Source organism: Channa argus, unplaced genomic scaffold, assembly GCF_033026475.1.
Source record: "Channa argus isolate prfri unplaced genomic scaffold, Channa argus male v1.0 Contig014, whole genome shotgun sequence".
In the NCBI taxonomy this organism is placed as follows: domain Eukaryota; kingdom Metazoa; phylum Chordata; class Actinopteri; order Anabantiformes; family Channidae; genus Channa; species Channa argus.
The window spans coordinates 466,769-485,050 of NW_027125233.1; the positions used below are offsets into that span (position 1 = coordinate 466,769).

Below are 18,282 nucleotides of genomic sequence, written 5' to 3' on the forward strand. Positions count from 1 at the left end.
ATTAAATCTGTAGGGGTGAACAGCCATTTTCTTTTGATTGTTTTCTCTTGTTTTCACATTAGGGAGTTAGGGTTAGCGACTGTCTTTTGGTTTGTTTATTTCTATCAGGCTAGCTAGCACTTTCTGTGGGAAATGGCTTATTTTGTTTATTATGTTGGCCTTGGTTCGCCCTGAGTTGTAGTGTCATGTTATGTTTGACACTTTCTTTCGTTTAAAATAAATATCATTCTGTTGGAACATCTCGATCCTGGATTTTGGTTTGGGGATCGGAGAGGGAACATGCTAATTTATCTTTGTATGTTGCACCCTGACCCCCTGGACAGGGGCGTAACAGACCAGTACAGTTATAGTACTTTGTACTTTGCCACATTTATCTTCTTCTTAGCAAGTGTCATGCATTCTGCTTCTCCAGCGTTTTTAAGAGCTGTTGATGATGTCAAATGCAGCTTACGGCCACACCGCTCTCTAAGCGCCCGATCTCGTCCGATCTCGGCAGCCAAATAGAGCCGGGCCTGGTTAGTACTTGGTAGGAAGACCGCCTGGGAATACCAGGTGCTGTAAGCTTTTTTGCTTGGGTTTACGGGCAGCACAAGCTGGTGTTACTGCCTATTTATTCATAGAAATTGTGCTATATTTTCATCAAATTTTGTTCTTTCATTGCTGTTTTGCTACTTTATTGGTTTTTCAACCATCGTGCTTCATTACTAGTAGACCATGTTACGGTCCTGGCCATATGTGTTGTTTTTATTTTGTTGTTCTTATAGGTGCCCTGCCTGATTGGCCGGATTGGGGGGCAGTACAGGAAGCTGATTGGTCCATCCTACACTTCCTGGAGTTTTAAAAGTACGGTTCCCAACAGCTAGCGAGGCTCTTTCTGGCAGTAACACCTGTTTGCTGTTCTTGGTTTCCAAACCTTATTTAGCATTTTTGAATTGTTAGGTTTTGTGCCGTGGTTTTGTTTATAAATTGTATATTTTGTAATTCGTATTAAATCTGTAGGGGTGAACAGCCATTTTCTTTTGATTGTTTTCTCTTGTTTTCACATTAGGGAGTTAGGGTTAGCGACTGTCTTTTGGTTTGTTTATTTCTATCAGGCTAGCTAGCACTTTCTGTGGGAAATGGCTTATTTTGTTTATTATGTTGGCCTTGGTTCGCCCTGAGTTGTAGTGTCATGTTTTGTTTGACACTTTCTTTCGTTTAAAATAAATATCATTCTGTTGGAACATCTCGATCCTGGATTTTGGTTTGGGGATCGGAGAGGGAACATGCTAATTTATCTTTGTATGTTGCACCCTGACCCCCTGGACAGGGGCGTAACAGACCAGTACAGTTATAGTACTTTGTACTTTGCCACATTTATCTTCTTCTTAGCAAGTGTCATGCATTCTGCTTCTCCAGCGTTTTTAAGAGCTGTTGATGATGTCAAATGCAGCTTACGGCCACACCGCTCTCTAAGCGCCCGATCTCGTCCGATCTCGGCAGCCAAATAGAGCCGGGCCTGGTTAGTACTTGGTAGGAAGACCGCCTGGGAATACCAGGTGCTGTAAGCTTTTTTGCTTGGGTTTACGGGCAGCACAAGCTGGTGTTACTGCCTATTTATTCATAGAAATTGTGCTATATTTTCATCAAATTTTGTTCTTTCATTGCTGTTTTGCTACTTTATTGGTTTGTCAACCATCGTGCTTCATTACTAGTAGACCATGTTACGGTCCTGGCCATATGTGTTGTTTTTATTTTCTCGTTCTTATAGGTGCCCTGCCTGATTGGCCGGATTGGGGGGCAGTACAGGAAGCTGATTGGTCCATCCTACACTTCCTGGAGTTTTAAAAGTACGGTTCCCAACAGCTAGCGAGGCTCTTTCTGGCAGCAGCACCTGTTTGCTGTTCTTGGTTTCCAAACTTTATTTAGCATTTTTGAATTGTTAGGTTTTATGCCGTGGTTTTGTTTATAAATTGTATATTTTGTAAATAGTATTAAATCTGTTGGGGTCGAACAGCCATTTTCTTTTGATTGTTTTCTCTTGTTTTCACATTAGGGAGTTAGGGTTAGCGACTGTCTTTTGGTTTGTTTATTTCTATCAGGCTAGCTAGCACTTTCTGTGGGAAATGGCTTATTTTGTTTATTATGTTGGCCTTGGTTCGCCCTGAGTTGTAGTGTCATGTTTTGTTTGACACTTTCTTTCGTTTAAAATAAATATCATTCTGTTGGAACATCTCGATCCTGGATTTTGGTTTGGGGATCGGAGAGGGAACATGCTAATTTATCTTTGTATGTTGCACCCTGACCCCCTGGACAGGGGCGTAACAGACCAGTACAGTTATAGTACTTTGTACTTTGCCACATTTATCTTCTTCTTAGCAAGTGTCATGCATTCTGCTTCTCCAGCGTTTTTAAGAGCTGTTGATGATGTCAAATGCAGCTTACGGCCACACCGCTCTCTAAGCGCCCGATTGGAGGAGGACAGGGGTATGGTCTTTCTGAGTCAGTGTGCTTTCAGGAAGGGACACGTATGTGAGCTGCTTCGCGTTTGACGTGCATTTTTCGTTTTCGTATTAGTGTTTGGCCTATCCAGTGTAGTGCGTTTGAGTTTGTATTCATTATTTTTATGAAACCCCCCGGCGGAGTTTCTCCGTTCGGGGGCGCCTTTATTTTTTGTGGTTTTTCTAGTTTTTGAACTTTTTTGGGTTTTCTTTTTCGCGCGATTTCTGATAGACTGCTCATAATGGAGAACGGCAGAGGCATGCGAGAAGAAGAAGCCTGTTTAACAGTGGCTGGAAAGAGTGGAAGGAGAAGAATGGATACGGAGAAAATTGGCGTCTATGGGGAAAGCGCATGGAGAGGGAATGAGCTGGAGCTGGCGGAGGAGACGAGGAAGTCGCTGAATAAGGGTGTCAAGCAGATTGAGAAAAGAATGGAGATTGCAAAGGAGCGGCCTGGACGGAGAATGGAGAATGACTGTTTGGCGGCAGATGAGAGACAACAGGGAGAACGGGTAAGCACGCGATCGGAGCCGGGTGGAGCGACAGAGACACGGAAAGAAATGCGGTATGATAGGGACTTGACTGTATTGGCTGAGGTGGTGGGAGAAGAGAAAGTTAAGACAATGGAACTGCTGAGAGCAATGCGTGATGTGTGTGGAGGCATCGTTGCATTGCGTGAGACGGGGCCGAATAAATATGAGGTGACGGTCAAGAGCGAAGCTGGAAAGAAAAGACTTTTAGATGGATTTAAAGTGGGTAGAGCAGTGGTGATGGTGAAAACTTTAGTTATCGATGAATTGGTGGTGACATTTTTGAATTTGCCTGCCTATATTGCGGATGAGGACATTTTAGAAAAACTGGATGTGTGGGGAGTGAGAGCAATCTCTCCTATTAAAAGACGGTTGTGGCCTGGGACTGACGTGGCGGACGGAACAAGATATGTAAAAGTTAAATTTAATGAAACTGTGCAGTCATTACCATATTCCTCGAAATTTATGACGGCCACAGGGCCAGAATACTTCAGAGTTATTCATAATAATCAAGTTAAAGTGTGTAGGATGTGTTTACAGCCTGGGCATATAGTTAGAGATTGCCCAGATTTCACATGCTTTAAATGCAATAAACAGGGTCATTATGCACGTGAGTGTGATGCCTGGGTGCACAGGTGTGTTGCGTGCCATGCCCCAGCGGAGCAATGTAATTGCCATAATGCAGGTGAAGGGGAAGGGGAGGTAGACCGGGACTCCATCTCTGATGATGAGTGGAGTAATGTCAGGCCTGCAGAGGAGCCAGCCCTGGGTAGCAAGACAGAGAGTGGGAATGAGCTTGGAGATGAGGTGGTGTCACAGAGTGCTGACTTGTTGGTGCAAGAGGGCATAAGAAATGAGGGGGTCGATGAGCTAGGATCCAGTATGGATCATGTGCTGGCGGACTGGAGCGGGGATGCGGCGAGTCGCCCTGAAGGGGGCTGGCTAGGCTCACCACGGCCTGAGCCGAATGAGCCTCACTCTCAAAATGAAATAGAGTCCACCACTCGAATACCCACTTCTGATGTAGCCCTGCTGGCTCCCCAGGCTAGTAGCGTGGACTCAGATTTAGAGATGGATGTCCAATGGGTAAAACGGGTCAGGAAGAGGGCACAGCAGGGTAAGCCAAGTGGAACTGAGGGAGGGTATAGAAATAAAGGTAAGAAATATGCCAAAAAATGACAGGGCCGATTTTAGTTTTTTTTCTGGGAATGCTGCTTCTCTCTCAAAATTTGAATGGTCTTAAAAACTTTGAGAAAATTGAACAGCTTTGCGGGAAAATGCTGTGTGACATCCTGTGCGTCCAGGAATGCAGGTGGACCTCTGAGACAATAAAAAGCATAAAGTGCTTTTGGAGAGGGGATCTTTTTTATTCTCTCTCCCCAGACAAAACTGCAGGGGTAGCAATCTTTGTAAAGCCTGGATTGTTTGAGAGTGTCCTGCAAATTTCTAAGGATGATCAGGGAAGGCTACTGGTGATTGATGTAATTGAACAGAGTCAGAGATATAGAATTGTGAATTTATATGGGCCAAATAGGGAAGGAGAGAGGAGGGTTTTTTTCAGGCGCTGTAAAAGATGGACAGATGATCGCTCGGTGGTGATAGGGGACTGGAATTTGACACTGGCTAGGATAGATGTGGGTGTCAACAATAAATTTAAGAATGACACTAGTAGGTCGGCTGTGTTTGAATGGATGGAAGAGTGTGACTTGATGGATGCATGGAGAGTACTGAACCCCGGTACCCGTGCGTATTCGCGCAGGCAAGTGGTGTTGGGCAGGCTGAAACAATCTAGAATAGATTTGTGCTTGCTAGCGTCAGGTTTGGTTACGGTTTTAAATAACTGTAAATATGAGTTTTGCACTTGGAGTGATCATGCCTCTCTGAGAGTGGCTCTAGGGGAGGGCAGGGTGCAGAGGAATGGGGGCTTGTGGTGCTTTAATTCAAGCCTCTTAGAGGATGGATTTTTTAGAGCAAAAATGGAGTCTTTTCTCTCTGCTCTATGTGATCAAAGTGAGTTTGTGGTTGACATCATTGAGTGGTGGGAGCGCACTAAGTTAAAAATGAAGAAGCGCTGCATCGCATTGAGCAGAGAGAAAAGACAAAGAGAGAAAAGAGAGGAGGATGAGCAGAGGGACCGCCTGAAAAAGGAGCTTGAGTTGGTTGAGGCTGGGTGTGGACATCCGTTGGAGACGTATCTTGTGCTGAGGGAGCAGTTGAGACAGCTGGATGAGAGAAAATGCGGGGGTGCAATGATCCGCAGCAAAGCGCAGCATATGTTGAAAGGTGAGCGCTGTACTGCATTTTTTCTGGGTTTGGAAAAGAGGAAACAGACCAAAACATATATTTCTGAAATAAAGGACTCGGAGGGTAACACACATACTGATTCAGTGGATATTTTACAAACCGTGCAAGATTTCTATTCCAATTTGTTTAGTAGGCAAAAGATATCACAGATAAAGTTAAATCAAGTACTTGGGAAAATTAGCTGCTCCCTCAGTCACGAGGATGCGGCTTTGTGTGATGAAAACATCCAGCTGGAAGAAGTGAAAGAGGCAATCTTAGCCCTGAATACATCAAGGAGCCCAGGTTCGGACGGTCTCTAAGCTGAATTCTATCAGCATTTCAGTTACCTGCTTGCCCCTGTCCTCTGCAGACTGTTTTTGGCCATACAGGAGGAGGGCAGGTGCGCAGAGTCCTTCATGAGGGGAGTGATCACTCTAGTGTATAAAAATAAAGGGGAAAAATCTGACCTAGCAAACTATAGACCAATTAGCCTGCTCAACACTGACTATAAGATCCTGACTAAGGTACTGGGTTTTAGGCTCAAAGGAGTGATCGGCTCGATAATTGGGCCTACCCAGACTTACAGTATTCCTGGGAGGGATATTGCTGACTGCATCCTGTCAACAAAGTTGTCTTTTGAAAATCTAATGATGACAGGGGGCATATACCTCAGTGTTGACTTGGAGAAGGCATTTGACAGGGTCAGTCATGAGTTTCTCTTTGGATGTCTGGGGGTTTTTGGGTTCGGCCCAATTTTTCGAGAATGGGTGAAGTTGTTGTACAGCCGGGCTACTAGTGTCGTGAAATGTAACGGCCTCTTAACAGATCCTTTCCCCCTAGAGAGATCAGTAAGGCAGGGATGTCCGCTGTCTGCTATGCTATATGCAATTGTAGCAGAGCCTCTTGCACAATCCATTATAACCGATCCGCTTATCAAGGGGATAACATCTCCCAAAGGTAATGAGTTCAAAATAGCTCAGTATGCGGATGATATAAGTATTATGGTTAAGGATGGTGAGAGTTTACAACAGGTGCTAAAGCACCTTGAAGCATATGAGCAGGCGGCGGGAGCGCGAGTTAATAGGGAGAAATCCAGCCTTATTTGTGGGCCCGGGTCTGCTCTAGGGGATGTGGGTCTGAATTTTAAAAGGGGTGAGACTGAGGTCAAGCTACTTGGGATATATATTTGTCCTCAGCCGCTGGTCAGCGTCCGCAAAACCTGGGAGGAGAGGCTCGCGTGGTGTAGGTCCAGGCTTGGGCTGTGGAAGATGAGAGGTCTTGGGCTGAAGGGAAGAGTGGTCATTATAAACTCCATAATAGTGCCGGGGCTGGTCTATGCCATGCAGGTCTGTCACCTGCCGGGCGATGTACTGTCCGGGCTGTGCAGCGCTATCAGCGGTTTCTTGTGGAAAGGCAAGGCCTTCACTATTGCTCACAAGACACTAGTTGGGCCATACGCAAAAGGGGGTTTGAATCTCTGTGATTTGAAAACCAAATTAATATCTTTAAGACTGAAACTTTTTAAAAAATGGCTATATGATAAGACAGATTATATTTGGAAGGACTACTTGGACGCAGAGATAAGGAGGAGGGGTGCGTGTGGGGAGTACAATTTATGCAGCAGTGCGCTGGCACGGCCTGTGGCAGATGCAGACCCACTTTTCCAGGAGGCCGCTGAGGCGTGGGTTCAGGTCTTGCCACATCTAGAGTGCAAATTGATTTCGAAAGTAGATGTACTTAAGCAACCAATCTTTGGTAACCCGCGTCTCGGTGGCCGGGAGAGATTCCTGGTTAGCCGGGGGGCCTTAAATGGGGTGTTTCACCAAATTGGGGATGTTCTGGACCAGACAGGGGCCTTAAACCCTCTGGAAGTCCTTAAAAAAGTAAGAAGGACAGGTGTGAACATCAGATGGGCCAAGGTGTTACATTTCTGTACAGATATCTGTCAGAGAATGCCACTGGAATGGAGGGAGAAGTTGCAGGAAGCAGATGGTGAGCTGGTGGGGGATGGCAGAATTGATTTTTCACTCTCCTGTGATCTCAAAAATAGGGATTTCAAAGATTTACAGTCAAAATTTTGGTACAAGGTTCTAACTGACAAGATATTCAAACAGCCCACAGCAAACTCCTCATGGTCGCATGTGTTCCCTACCCGACCCACTTCTACAATCTGGACTAATATGCATGATAAATGGCTCCCCCCTGCGATAGCTAATACAAATTTCAGACTGCGTCACAGGAGAGTGCTTGTCTCTGTCGTCCTACACCAGATCAGTAAGCACACATATGTGAGAACATGTGCGGTCTGCGGGATGGAGGATGAGGATTTTAATCACTTGTTGTTGTGCTGTGCGGTCACACAAAAATTCAGGAATTGGGTAAAAAGTTTATTAAGAAATAAGTGTAAGGTGACTGGTTTGGAAGGTGAGGCATGGGATTGGGTGTGGTGTTTTGGGTTAGACAAGGGACATACAAAAATAAATGTGGGGTTAGTGAATTTCTTGTTGAGTGTAGCTCGTCATGTTGTGTATATAGCCAGGAATTATGCATTGTATGAAGGGAAAAAGATGAAGAGGGTGTTGATTTTTCAAAATATGGTGTCACATTATTTGAGTATTCTGTTTTCGGTTGATAATGAGGGGTTTCTCATTAAATGGGGGGTAAAAAATGATTTATGTGTGTTAGATGGGGAGGGTAGATTGCACTTTGATTTTGGGTGAATTTTATTGACCTATTATTGTATATGTATTTGTATGTATGTATGTGTGTGTGTATATATATTTATATATATATAAATATATATATATATGGGTATGTGTATGTGTATATGAATGTATATGTGTATAATGTATGTGTGTGTGTGTTTGTATATATGTTTGTATGTATATATGTATATATATAGATATGGATGTATATAGAGAGGTATATGTGTGTAAAAGTATGGGTGTATATATATATATCTATATATATATATAGATATATAGATCTATATATATATAGATATATATAGATAGATAGATATATGACAGGTTTACAATGTGTGGTTATGGTTATCCCCCTATATTTATAAATATATGTATTTACATTAGAGAAATAGATCTTGCTTTAAGTTGTTTAATTTAGTTGAAAGGCCTATGGATGTAATGTTTTGTTTACTTATCTCTGTATATACCTAATTTCTTTTTGTAAAGTGTATTTTTGATAATAAAAAGATAAAAAAAAAAAAAAAAAAGAAGCGCCCGATCTCGGCCGATCTCGGCAGAAAATAGGGCCGGGCCTTGTTAGTACTTGGTAGGAAAACCGCCTGGGAATACCAGGTGCTGTAAGCTTTTTTGCTTGGGTTTACGGGCAGCACAAGCTGGTGTTACTGCCTATTTATTCATAGAAATTGTTCTATATTTTCATCAAATTTTGTTTTTTCATTGCTGTTTTGCTACTTTATTGGTTTGTCAATCATCGTGCTTCATTACTAGTAGACCATGTTACAGTCCTGGCCATATGTGTTGTTTTTATTTAGTTGTTCTTATAGGTGCCCTGCCTGATTGGCCAGATTGGGGGGCAGTGCAGGAAGCTGATTGGTGCATCCTACACTTCCTGGAGTTTTAAAAGTACGGTTCCCAACAGCTAGCGAGGCTCTTTCTGGCAACAGCACCTGTTTGCTGTTCTTGGTTTCCAAACCTTATTTAGCATTTTTGAATGGTTAGGTTTTGTGCTGTGGTTTTGTTTATAAATTGTATATTTTGTCAATAGTATTAAATCTGTAGGGGTGAACTGCCTTTTTCTTTGGACTGTTTTCACATTAGGGAGTTAGGGTTAGCGACTGTCTTTTGGTTTGTTTATTTCTATCAGGCTAGCTAGCACTTTCTGTGGGAAATGGATTATTTTGTTTATTATGTTGGCCTTGGTTCGCCCTGAGTTGTAGTGTCATGTTTTGTTTGACACTTTCTTTCGTTTAAAATAAATATCAGTCTGTTGGAACATCTCGATCCTGGATTTTGGTTTGGGGATCGGAGAGGGAACATGCTAATTTATCTTTGTATGTTGCACCCTGACCCCCTAGACAGGGGCGTAACAGACCAGTACAGTTATAGTACTTTGCCACATTTATTTTCTTCTTAGCAAGTGTCATGCATTCTGCTTCTCCAGCGTTTTTAAGAGCTGTTGATGATGTCAAATGCAGCTTACGGCCACACCGCTCTCTAAGCGCCCGATCTCGTCCGATCACGGCAGCCAAATAGAGCCGGGCCTGGTTAGTACTTGGTAGGAAGACCGCCTGGGAATTCCAGGTGCTGTAAGCTTTTTTGCTTGGGTTTACAGGCAGCACAAGCTGGTGCTACTGCCTATTTATTCATAGAAATTGTTCTATATTTTCATCCAATTTTGTTCTTTCATTGCTGTTTTGCTACTTTATTGGTTTGTCAACCATCGTGCTTCTTTACTACTAGACCAGTACCGTTTTAGTACTTTGCCACATTTATCTTCTTCTTAGCGAGTGTCATGCTTTCCACTTCTCCAGCTGTTGCAATGATATTTCCATGATGAACTGAGTTGTTCTGGGTCAAATATGAAGGCAAACCCACTTTCCTTTCAGTATTTTGCTGCATTTAGCAGAAACAATCATATGTGCTCATTCGGCTTGAAAATGGTTTTAAGCGCATAAAAACTTACACTCTTGATTTCTGGCTAAATAAAAGCTGTAGCAATGATATTTCCATGATGAACTGAGTTGTTCTGGGTCAAATATGAAGGCAAACCCACTTTCCTTTCAGTATTTTGCTGCATTTGGCAGAAACAAGCATATTTGCTCATTCGGCCAGAAAATTATTTTAAGCGCATAAAAACTTCCACTCTTGATTTCTGGCTAAATAAAAGCTGTTATGATATTGCGATGCTGAACTGAGTTGTTCTGGGTCAATTATGAAGGCAAACCCACTTTCCTTTCAGTATTTTGCTGCAATTGGCAGAAATCAGCTCATTCGGCCTGAAAATGCTTTTAAGCGCATAACAACTTCCACTCTTGATTTCTGGCTAAAAAAAAGCTGTAGCAATGATATTTCCATGCTGAACTGAGTTGTTCTGGGTCAAATATGAAGGCAAACCCACTTTCCTTTCAGTATTTTGTGTCACGTTTAGGTTAAGGGATGGACCCAAGAGAAGAGACAGAGCGAGGGTTTGCAAAATAAGGGGCTTTTATTGAAAGAGATGTAAAAGATGAACAGGACCAGCACACGAAAGGAGTTAACTTGAAAACAAGAGGGGAACCGAATTACCAGAAATAAACACAGCTCGGGCTCAGGGGACAAGTTAGAGAAAGAAGAAGAAAGAACTAACAGAGGCTACTGGGTAAATCAGGCACAGATAAACGTTAAACCACAAGAGCACATTAATACAAGGACTAAAGGCAGGCAGTCACAAACAAACTCAACATAAGGCACCGGCAAACCTAAACATGAAAGAAACCCGGATAAAACAAGCGGAGAAAAACTATGGACTAGACCAAAATACTGAATTAAACAAAAGGCAAAACCTCAGACCAAAACCACACAGGAAACAGAGTCCAGGATACCAAAGTCCAAGATGGAGGAGTCCAGATTTCCCAAGAGTTCGAGGAACGTAAGTTTCAGGCTTTACCAAAAGTCCAGAGTCTACTGTGGAGTTGGTGAGGGTATTAATGACAACAATGATGCCCGCGATGAAGACAGTGACCACAATAGCAGAGACCACATTAACAATGACGAGGATCTGGCAGGGGAGTGAAGGGAAGACTGAATTTAAATAGAGGGTGGAACAGGTGCAAACAATGAGGGACAACGAGGGCAAAGCTGGGGAAAAGAACCAAGGACAGGAAGTAAGGAGAAGGGGCCACAAAATAAAAGTCCAGGGACAGGAAGTGCAACAAGATCCTGACATTTTGCTGCAATTGGCAGAAATCAGCTCATTCGGCCTGAAAATGCTTTTAAGCGCATAAAAACGTACACTCTTGATTTCTGGCTAAATAAAAGCTGTTGCAATGATATTTCCATGATGAACTGAGTTGTTCTGGGTCAAATATGAAGGCAAACCCACTTTCCTTTCAGTGTTTTGCTGCAATTGGCAGAAATCAGCTCATTCGGCCTGAAAATGCTTTTAAGCACATAAAAACTTACACTTTTGATTTCTGGCTAAATAAAAGCTGTAGCAATGATATTTCCATGCTGAACTGAGTTGTTCTGGGTCAAAAATAAAGGCAAACCCACTTTCCTTTCAGTATTTTGCTGCATTTGGCAGAAACAAGCATATTTGCTAATTAGGCCTGAATTTGCTTTTAAGCGCATAAAAACTTACACTCTTGATTTCTGGCTAAATAAAAGCTGTAGCAATGATATTTCCATGCTGAACTGAGTTGTTCTGGGTCAAAAATAAAGGCAAACCCACTTTCCTTTCAGTATTTTGCTGCATTTGGCAGAAACAAGCATATTTGCTAATTAGGCCTGAATTTGCTTTTAAGCGCATAAAAACTTACACTCTTGATTTCTGGCTAAATAAAAGCTGTAGCAATGATATTTCCATGCTGAACTGAGTTGTTCTGGCTCAAATATGAAGGCAAACCCACTTTCCTTTGAGTGTTTTGCTGCAATTGGCAGAAATCAGCTCATTCGGCCTGAAGATGCTTTTAAGCACATAAAAACTTACACTTTTGAATTCTGGCTAAATAAAAGCTGTAGCAATGATATTTCCATGCTGAACTGAGTTGTTCTGGGTCAAATATGAAGGCAAACCCACTTTCCTTTCAGTATTTTGCTGCATTTGGCAGAAACAAGCATATTTGCTCATTCGGCCTGAAAATGCTTTTAAGCACATAAAAACTTACACTCTTGATTTCTGGCTACATAAAAGATGTTGCGATGATATTTCCATGCTGAACTGAGTTGTTCTGGGTCAAATATGAAGGCAAACCCACTTTCCTTTCAGTATTTTGCTGCATTTGGCAGAAACAAGCTCATTCGGCCTGAAAATGCTTTTAAGCGCATAAAAACTTACACTCTTAATTTCTGAATAAATAAAAGCTGTTGCATGATATTTCCATGCTGAACTGAGTTGTTCTGGGTCAAAAATAAAGGCAAACCCACTTTCCTTTCAGTAATTTGCTACATTTGGCAGAAACAAGCATATTTGCTCATTAGGCCTGAAAATGCTTTTAAGCGCATAAAATCTTACACTCTTGATTTCTGGCTAAATAAAACCTGTTGCAATGATATTTCCATGCTGAACTGAGTTGTTCGCGGTCAAATATGAAGGCGAACCCACTTTCCTTTTAGTATTTTGCTGCATTTGGCAGAAACAAGCATATTTGCACATTCGGCCTGAAAATGCTTTTAAGCGCATAAACACTTCCACTCTTGATTTCTGGCTACATAAAATATGTTGCAATGATATTTCCATGCTGAACTGAGTTGTTCTGGCTCAAATATGAAGGCAAACCCACTTTCCTTTCAGTATTTTGCTGCATTTGGCAGAAATCAGCTCATTCGGCCTGAAAATGCTTTTAAGCGCATAAAAACTTACACTCTTGATTTCTGGCTGAATAAAAGCTGTTGCAATGATATTTCCATGCTGAACTGAGTTGTTCTGGCTCAAATATGAAGGCAAACCCACTTTCCTTTCAGTATTTTACTGCATTTGGCAGAAATCAGCTCATTCGGCCTGAAAATGCTTTTAAGCGCATAAAAACTTACACTCTTGATTTCTGGCTGAATAAAAGCTGTTGCAATGATGTTTCCATGCTGAACTGAGTTGTTCTGGGTCAAATATGAAGGCAAACCCACTTTCCTTTCAGTATTTTGCTGCATTTGGCAGAAACAGGCATATTTGCTCATTCGGCCTGAAAATGCTTTTAAGTGCATAAAAACTTACACTCTTGATTTCTGGCTAAATAAAAGCTGTTGCAATGATATTTCCATGCTGAACTGAGTTGTTCTGGCTCAAATATGAAGGCAAACCCACTTTCCTTTGAGTGTTTTGCTGCAATTGGCAGAAATCAGCTCATTCGGCCTGAAGATGCTTTTAAGCACATAAAAACTTACACTTTTGATTTCTGGCTAAATAAAAGCTGTAGCAATGATATTTCCATGCTGAACTGAGTTGTTCTGGGTCAAATATGAAGGCAAACCCACTTTCCTTTCAGTATTTTGCTGCATTTGGCAGAAACAAGCATATTTGCTCATTCGGCCTGAAAATGCTTTTAAGCACATAAAAACTTACACTCTTGATTTCTGGCTACATAAAAGATGTTGCGATGATATTTCCATGCTGAACTGAGTTGTTCTGGGTCAAATATGAAGGCAAACCCACTTTCCTTTCAGTATTTTGCTGCATTTGGCAGAAACAAGCTCATTCGGCCTGAAAATGCTTTTAAGCACATAAAAACTTACACTCTTAATTTCTGAATAAATAAAAGCTGTTGCATGATATTTCCATGCTGAACTGAGTTGTTCTGGGTCAAAAATAAAGGCAAACCCACTTTCCTTTCAGTATTTTGCTGCATTTGGCAGAAACAGGCATATTTGCTCATTCGGCCTGAAAATGCTTTTAAGCGCATAAAAACTTACACTCTTGATTTCTGGCTAAATAAAAGCTGTTGCAATGATATTTCCATGCTGAACTGAGTTGTTCTGGCTCAAATATGAAGGCAAACCCACTTTCCTTTCAGTATTTTGCTGCAATTGGCAGAAATCAGCTCATTCGGCCTGACAATGCTTTTAAGCGCATAAAAACGTACACTCTTGATTTCTGGCTAAATAAAAGCTGTTGCAATGATATTTCCATGCTGAACTGAGTTGTTCTGGCTCAAATATGAAGGCAAACCCACTTTCCTTTCAGTATTTTGCTGCATTTGGCAGAAACAAGCATATTTGCTCATTCGGCCTGAAAATGCTTTTAAGCGCATAAAAACGTACACTCTTGATTTCTGAATAAATAAAAGCTTTTGCAATGATATTTCCATGCTGAACTGAGTTGTTCTGGCTCAAATATGAAGGTAAACCCACTTTCCTTTCAGTATTTTGCTGCATTTGGCAGAAACAAGCATATTTGCTCATTCGGCCTGAAAATGCTTTTAAGCACATAAAAACTTACACTCTTAATTTCTGAATAAATAAAAGCTGTTGCATGATATTTCCATGCTGAACTGAGTTGTTCTGGGTCAAAAATAAAGGCAAACCCACTTTCCTTTCAGTATTTTGCTGCATTTGGCAGAAACAGGCATATTTGCTCATTTGGCCTGAAAATGCTTTTAAGCGCATAAAAACGTACACTCTTGATTTCTGGCTAAATAAAAGCTGTTGCTATGATATTGCGATGCTGAACTGAGTTGTTCTGGGTCAAATATGAAGGCAAACCCACTTTCCTTTCAGTATTTTGCTGCATTTGGCAGAAACAAGCATATTTGCTCATTCGGCCTGAAAATGCTTTTAAGCGCATAAAAACTTACACTCTTGATTTCTGGCTACATAAAAGATGTTGCGATGATATTTCCATGATGAACTGAGTTGTTCTAGGTCAAATATGAAAGCAAACCCACTTTCCTTTCAGTATTTTGCTGCATTTGGCAGAAACAAGCATATTTGCTAATTCGGCCTGAAAATGCTTTTAAGCGCATAAAAACTTCCACTCTTGATTTCTGGCTAAATAAAAGCTGTAGCAATGATATTTCCATGCTGAACTGAGTTTTTCTGGGTCAAAAATGAAGGCAAACCCACTTTCCTTTCAGTATTTTCCTGCAATTGGCAGAAATCAGCTCATTTGGCCTGAAAATGCTTTTAAGCACATAAAAACTTACACTCTTGATTTCTGGCTAAATAAAAGCTGTTGCAATGATATTTCCATGCTGAACTGAGTTGTTCTGGCTTAAATATGAAGGAAAACCCACTTTCCTTTCAGTATTTTGCTGCATTTGGCAGAAATCAGCTCATTCGGCCTGAAAATGCTTTTAAGCGCATAAAAACTTCCACTCTTGATTTCTGGCTAAATAAAAGCTGTAGCAATGATATTTCCATGCTGAACTGAGTTTTTCTGGGTCAAAAATGAAGGCAAACCCACTTTCCTTTCAGTATTTTCCTGCAATTGGCAGAAATCAGCTCATTCGGCCTGAAAATGCTTTTAAGCGCATAAAAACTTACACTCTTGATTATCTGGCTACATAAAAGATGTTGCGATGATATTTCCATGATGAACTGAGTTGTTCTAGGTCAAATATGAAAGCAAACCCACTTTCCTTTCAGTATTTTGCTGCATTTGGCAGAAACAAGCATATTTGTTGATTCGGCCTTCTTCTTCTTTTCCTTTCGGCTGCTCCCTTTCAGGGGTCGCCACAGCGAATCATGTGCCTCCATCTAACTCTGTCCTCTACATCCTCTTCTCTCACACCAACTAACTTCATGTCCTCCCTCACTACATCCATAAATCTCCTCTTTGGTCTTCCTCTAGACCTCCTGCCTGGCAGCTCCAACCTCAGCATCCTTCTACCGATATATTCACAGTTTCTCCTCTGAACATGTCCAAACCACCTCAATCTGGCCTCTCTGACTTTATCTCCAAAACATCTAACATGAGCTGTCCCTCTGATGTACTCACTCCTGATCCTGTCCATCCTCGTCACTCCCAAAGAGAACCTCAACATCTTAAGCTCTGCTACCTCCAGCTCTGCCTCCTGTCTTTTCTTCAGTGCCACTGTCTCTAAGCCGAACAACATTGCTGGTCTCACCACCGTCTTGAACACCTTTCCTTTCATTCTCGCTGAGACTCTTTTATCACACAACACACCTGACACTTTTCTCCACCACTCCATTCTGTCTTGCTGCGGCTAAGCTTCATTCCTCTGTTTTCCAGAGCAGACCTCCACCACTCTAGATTTTCCTCCACCTGCTCCCTGCTCTCACTACAAATAACAATGTCATCTGCAAACATCATAGTCCAGGGAGATTCTTGTCTAATCTCATCTGTCAGTCTGTCCATCACCAGAGCAAACAAGAAGGGGCTCAAAGCCGATCCTTGATGCAGACCCACCTCCACCTTGAACTCCTCTGTCACACCTACAGCACCTCACCACTGTCTTACAGCTCTCATACATGTCCTGCACCACTCTAACATACCTCTGACACTCCAGACGTCCTCATACAATACCACAGCTCCTCTCTCGGCACCCTGTCATACGCTTTCTCTAAATCTACGCAGACACAATGCAACTCCCTATGACCCTCTCTGTACTTCTCCATCAGCGTCCTCAAAGCAAATACTGCATCTGTTGTACTCTTTCTAGGCATGAAACCATATTGCTGCTCACAAATACTCACCTCTGCCCTTAGCCGAGCTTCCACTACTCTTTCCCATAACTTCATTGTGTGACTCATCAGCTTTATTCCTCTGTAGTTGCCACAGCTCTGCACATCTCCCTTGTTCTTAAAAATTGGTACCAGTACACTTTTCCTCCAGTCCTCTGGCATCCTCTCACTCTCCAAGATCTTGTTAAAAAAACTAGTCAAAAACTCTACTGCCGCCTCTCCTAGACACTTCCATACCTCCACAGGTATGTCATCAGGACCAACTGCCTTTCCACTCTTCATCCTCTTCAATGTCCTCCTCACTTCACTCTTACTAATCTTTGCTACTTCCTGCTCCACAACAGTCACCTCTTCTACTCTTCGTTCCCTTTCATTTTCCTCGTTCATCAACTCTTCAAAGTACTCCTTCCATCTTCCCATCACACTCCTGGCACCTGTCAATACATTTCCATCCTTATCTTTAATCACCCTAACCTGCTGCACATCCTTTCCATCTCTATCTCTTTGTCTGGCCAACCTGTACAAATCCACCTCTCCCTCTTTAGTGTCCAACCTAGCATACAAGTCCTCATATGCTCTTTGTTTGGCCTGTGCCACCTCTATCTTCACCTTACGCTGTATCTCCCTGTACTCCTGTCTACTCTCTTCAGTCCTCTCAGTGTCCCACTTCTTCTTAGCTAACCTCTTTCTCTGTATACACTCCTGAACTTCCTCGTTCCACCACCAAGTCTCCTTGTCCGCTTTCCTCTTTCCAGATGACACACCGAGTACCCTCCTACCTGTCTCCCTGATCAAATTAGCTGTAGTAGTCCAGTCATCTGGAAGCACCTCTAAACCACCCAGAGTCTGTCTCAGCTCCTCCCTGAAAACTAAACGACATTCTTCCTTTTTCAACTTCCACCACTTTGTCCGCTGCTCTGCCTTAGTCCTCCTTATCTTCCTCACCACCAGCATCATTTTACACACCACCATCCTGTGTTGTCTGGCTACACTCTCCCCTACCAATGCTTTACAGTCACTGATCTCTTTCAGATTACAACGTCTACACAAGATGTAGTCTACCTGAGTGCTTCTCCCTCCGCTCTTGTACGTCACCCTATGTTCCTGCCTCTTCTGAAAGAAAGTGTTTACTACAGCCATTTCCATCCTCTTTGCAAAGTCAACCACCATCTGACCTTCTGCGTTCCTGTCCTGAACACCAAACCTGCCCATAACAGTCTTATCACCTCTGTTCCCTTCACCTACATGCCCATTGAAATCTGCACCAATGACAACTCTCTCACCTCTGGGGATGCTCTGCATCACTTCATCTAACTCACTCCAGAATTTCTCCTTCTCTTCTAACTCACATCCTACCTGTGGGGCATAACCACTCACAACATTGAACATCACCCCTTCAACTTCCAGCTTCAGACTCATCAACCTGTCTGATACTCTTTTCACCTCTAGAACATTCCTCACAAAATCCTCTTTCAATATAACTCCTACTCCATTTCTCTTCCTATCTGACCCATGGTAAAACAACTTGAACCCTGCTCCTAAGCTTCTAGCCTTGCTACCTTTCCACCTGGTCTCCTGGACACACAGTATGTCCACCTTCCTTCTCTGCATCATGTCGATCAACTCCCTAGCCTTCCCTGTCATAGTACCAACATTCAAAGTCCCTACTGT

The 18,282-nt window shown here is 42.3% G+C and overlaps 3 pseudogenes; all 3 read left to right on the forward strand.

Annotated features, from left to right (window-relative positions):
• Positions 1 to 445: 445 nt before the first annotated feature.
• LOC137112838 (5S ribosomal RNA) lies at positions 446 to 564 on the forward strand (annotated as a pseudogene).
• Positions 565 to 1,431: 867 nt separating this feature from the next.
• Positions 1,432 to 1,550, forward strand: LOC137112839 (5S ribosomal RNA; annotated as a pseudogene).
• Positions 1,551 to 9,472: 7,922 nt separating this feature from the next.
• On the forward strand, positions 9,473 to 9,591 carry LOC137112569 (5S ribosomal RNA; annotated as a pseudogene).
• The last annotated feature ends 8,691 nt before the right edge of the window (positions 9,592 to 18,282 follow it).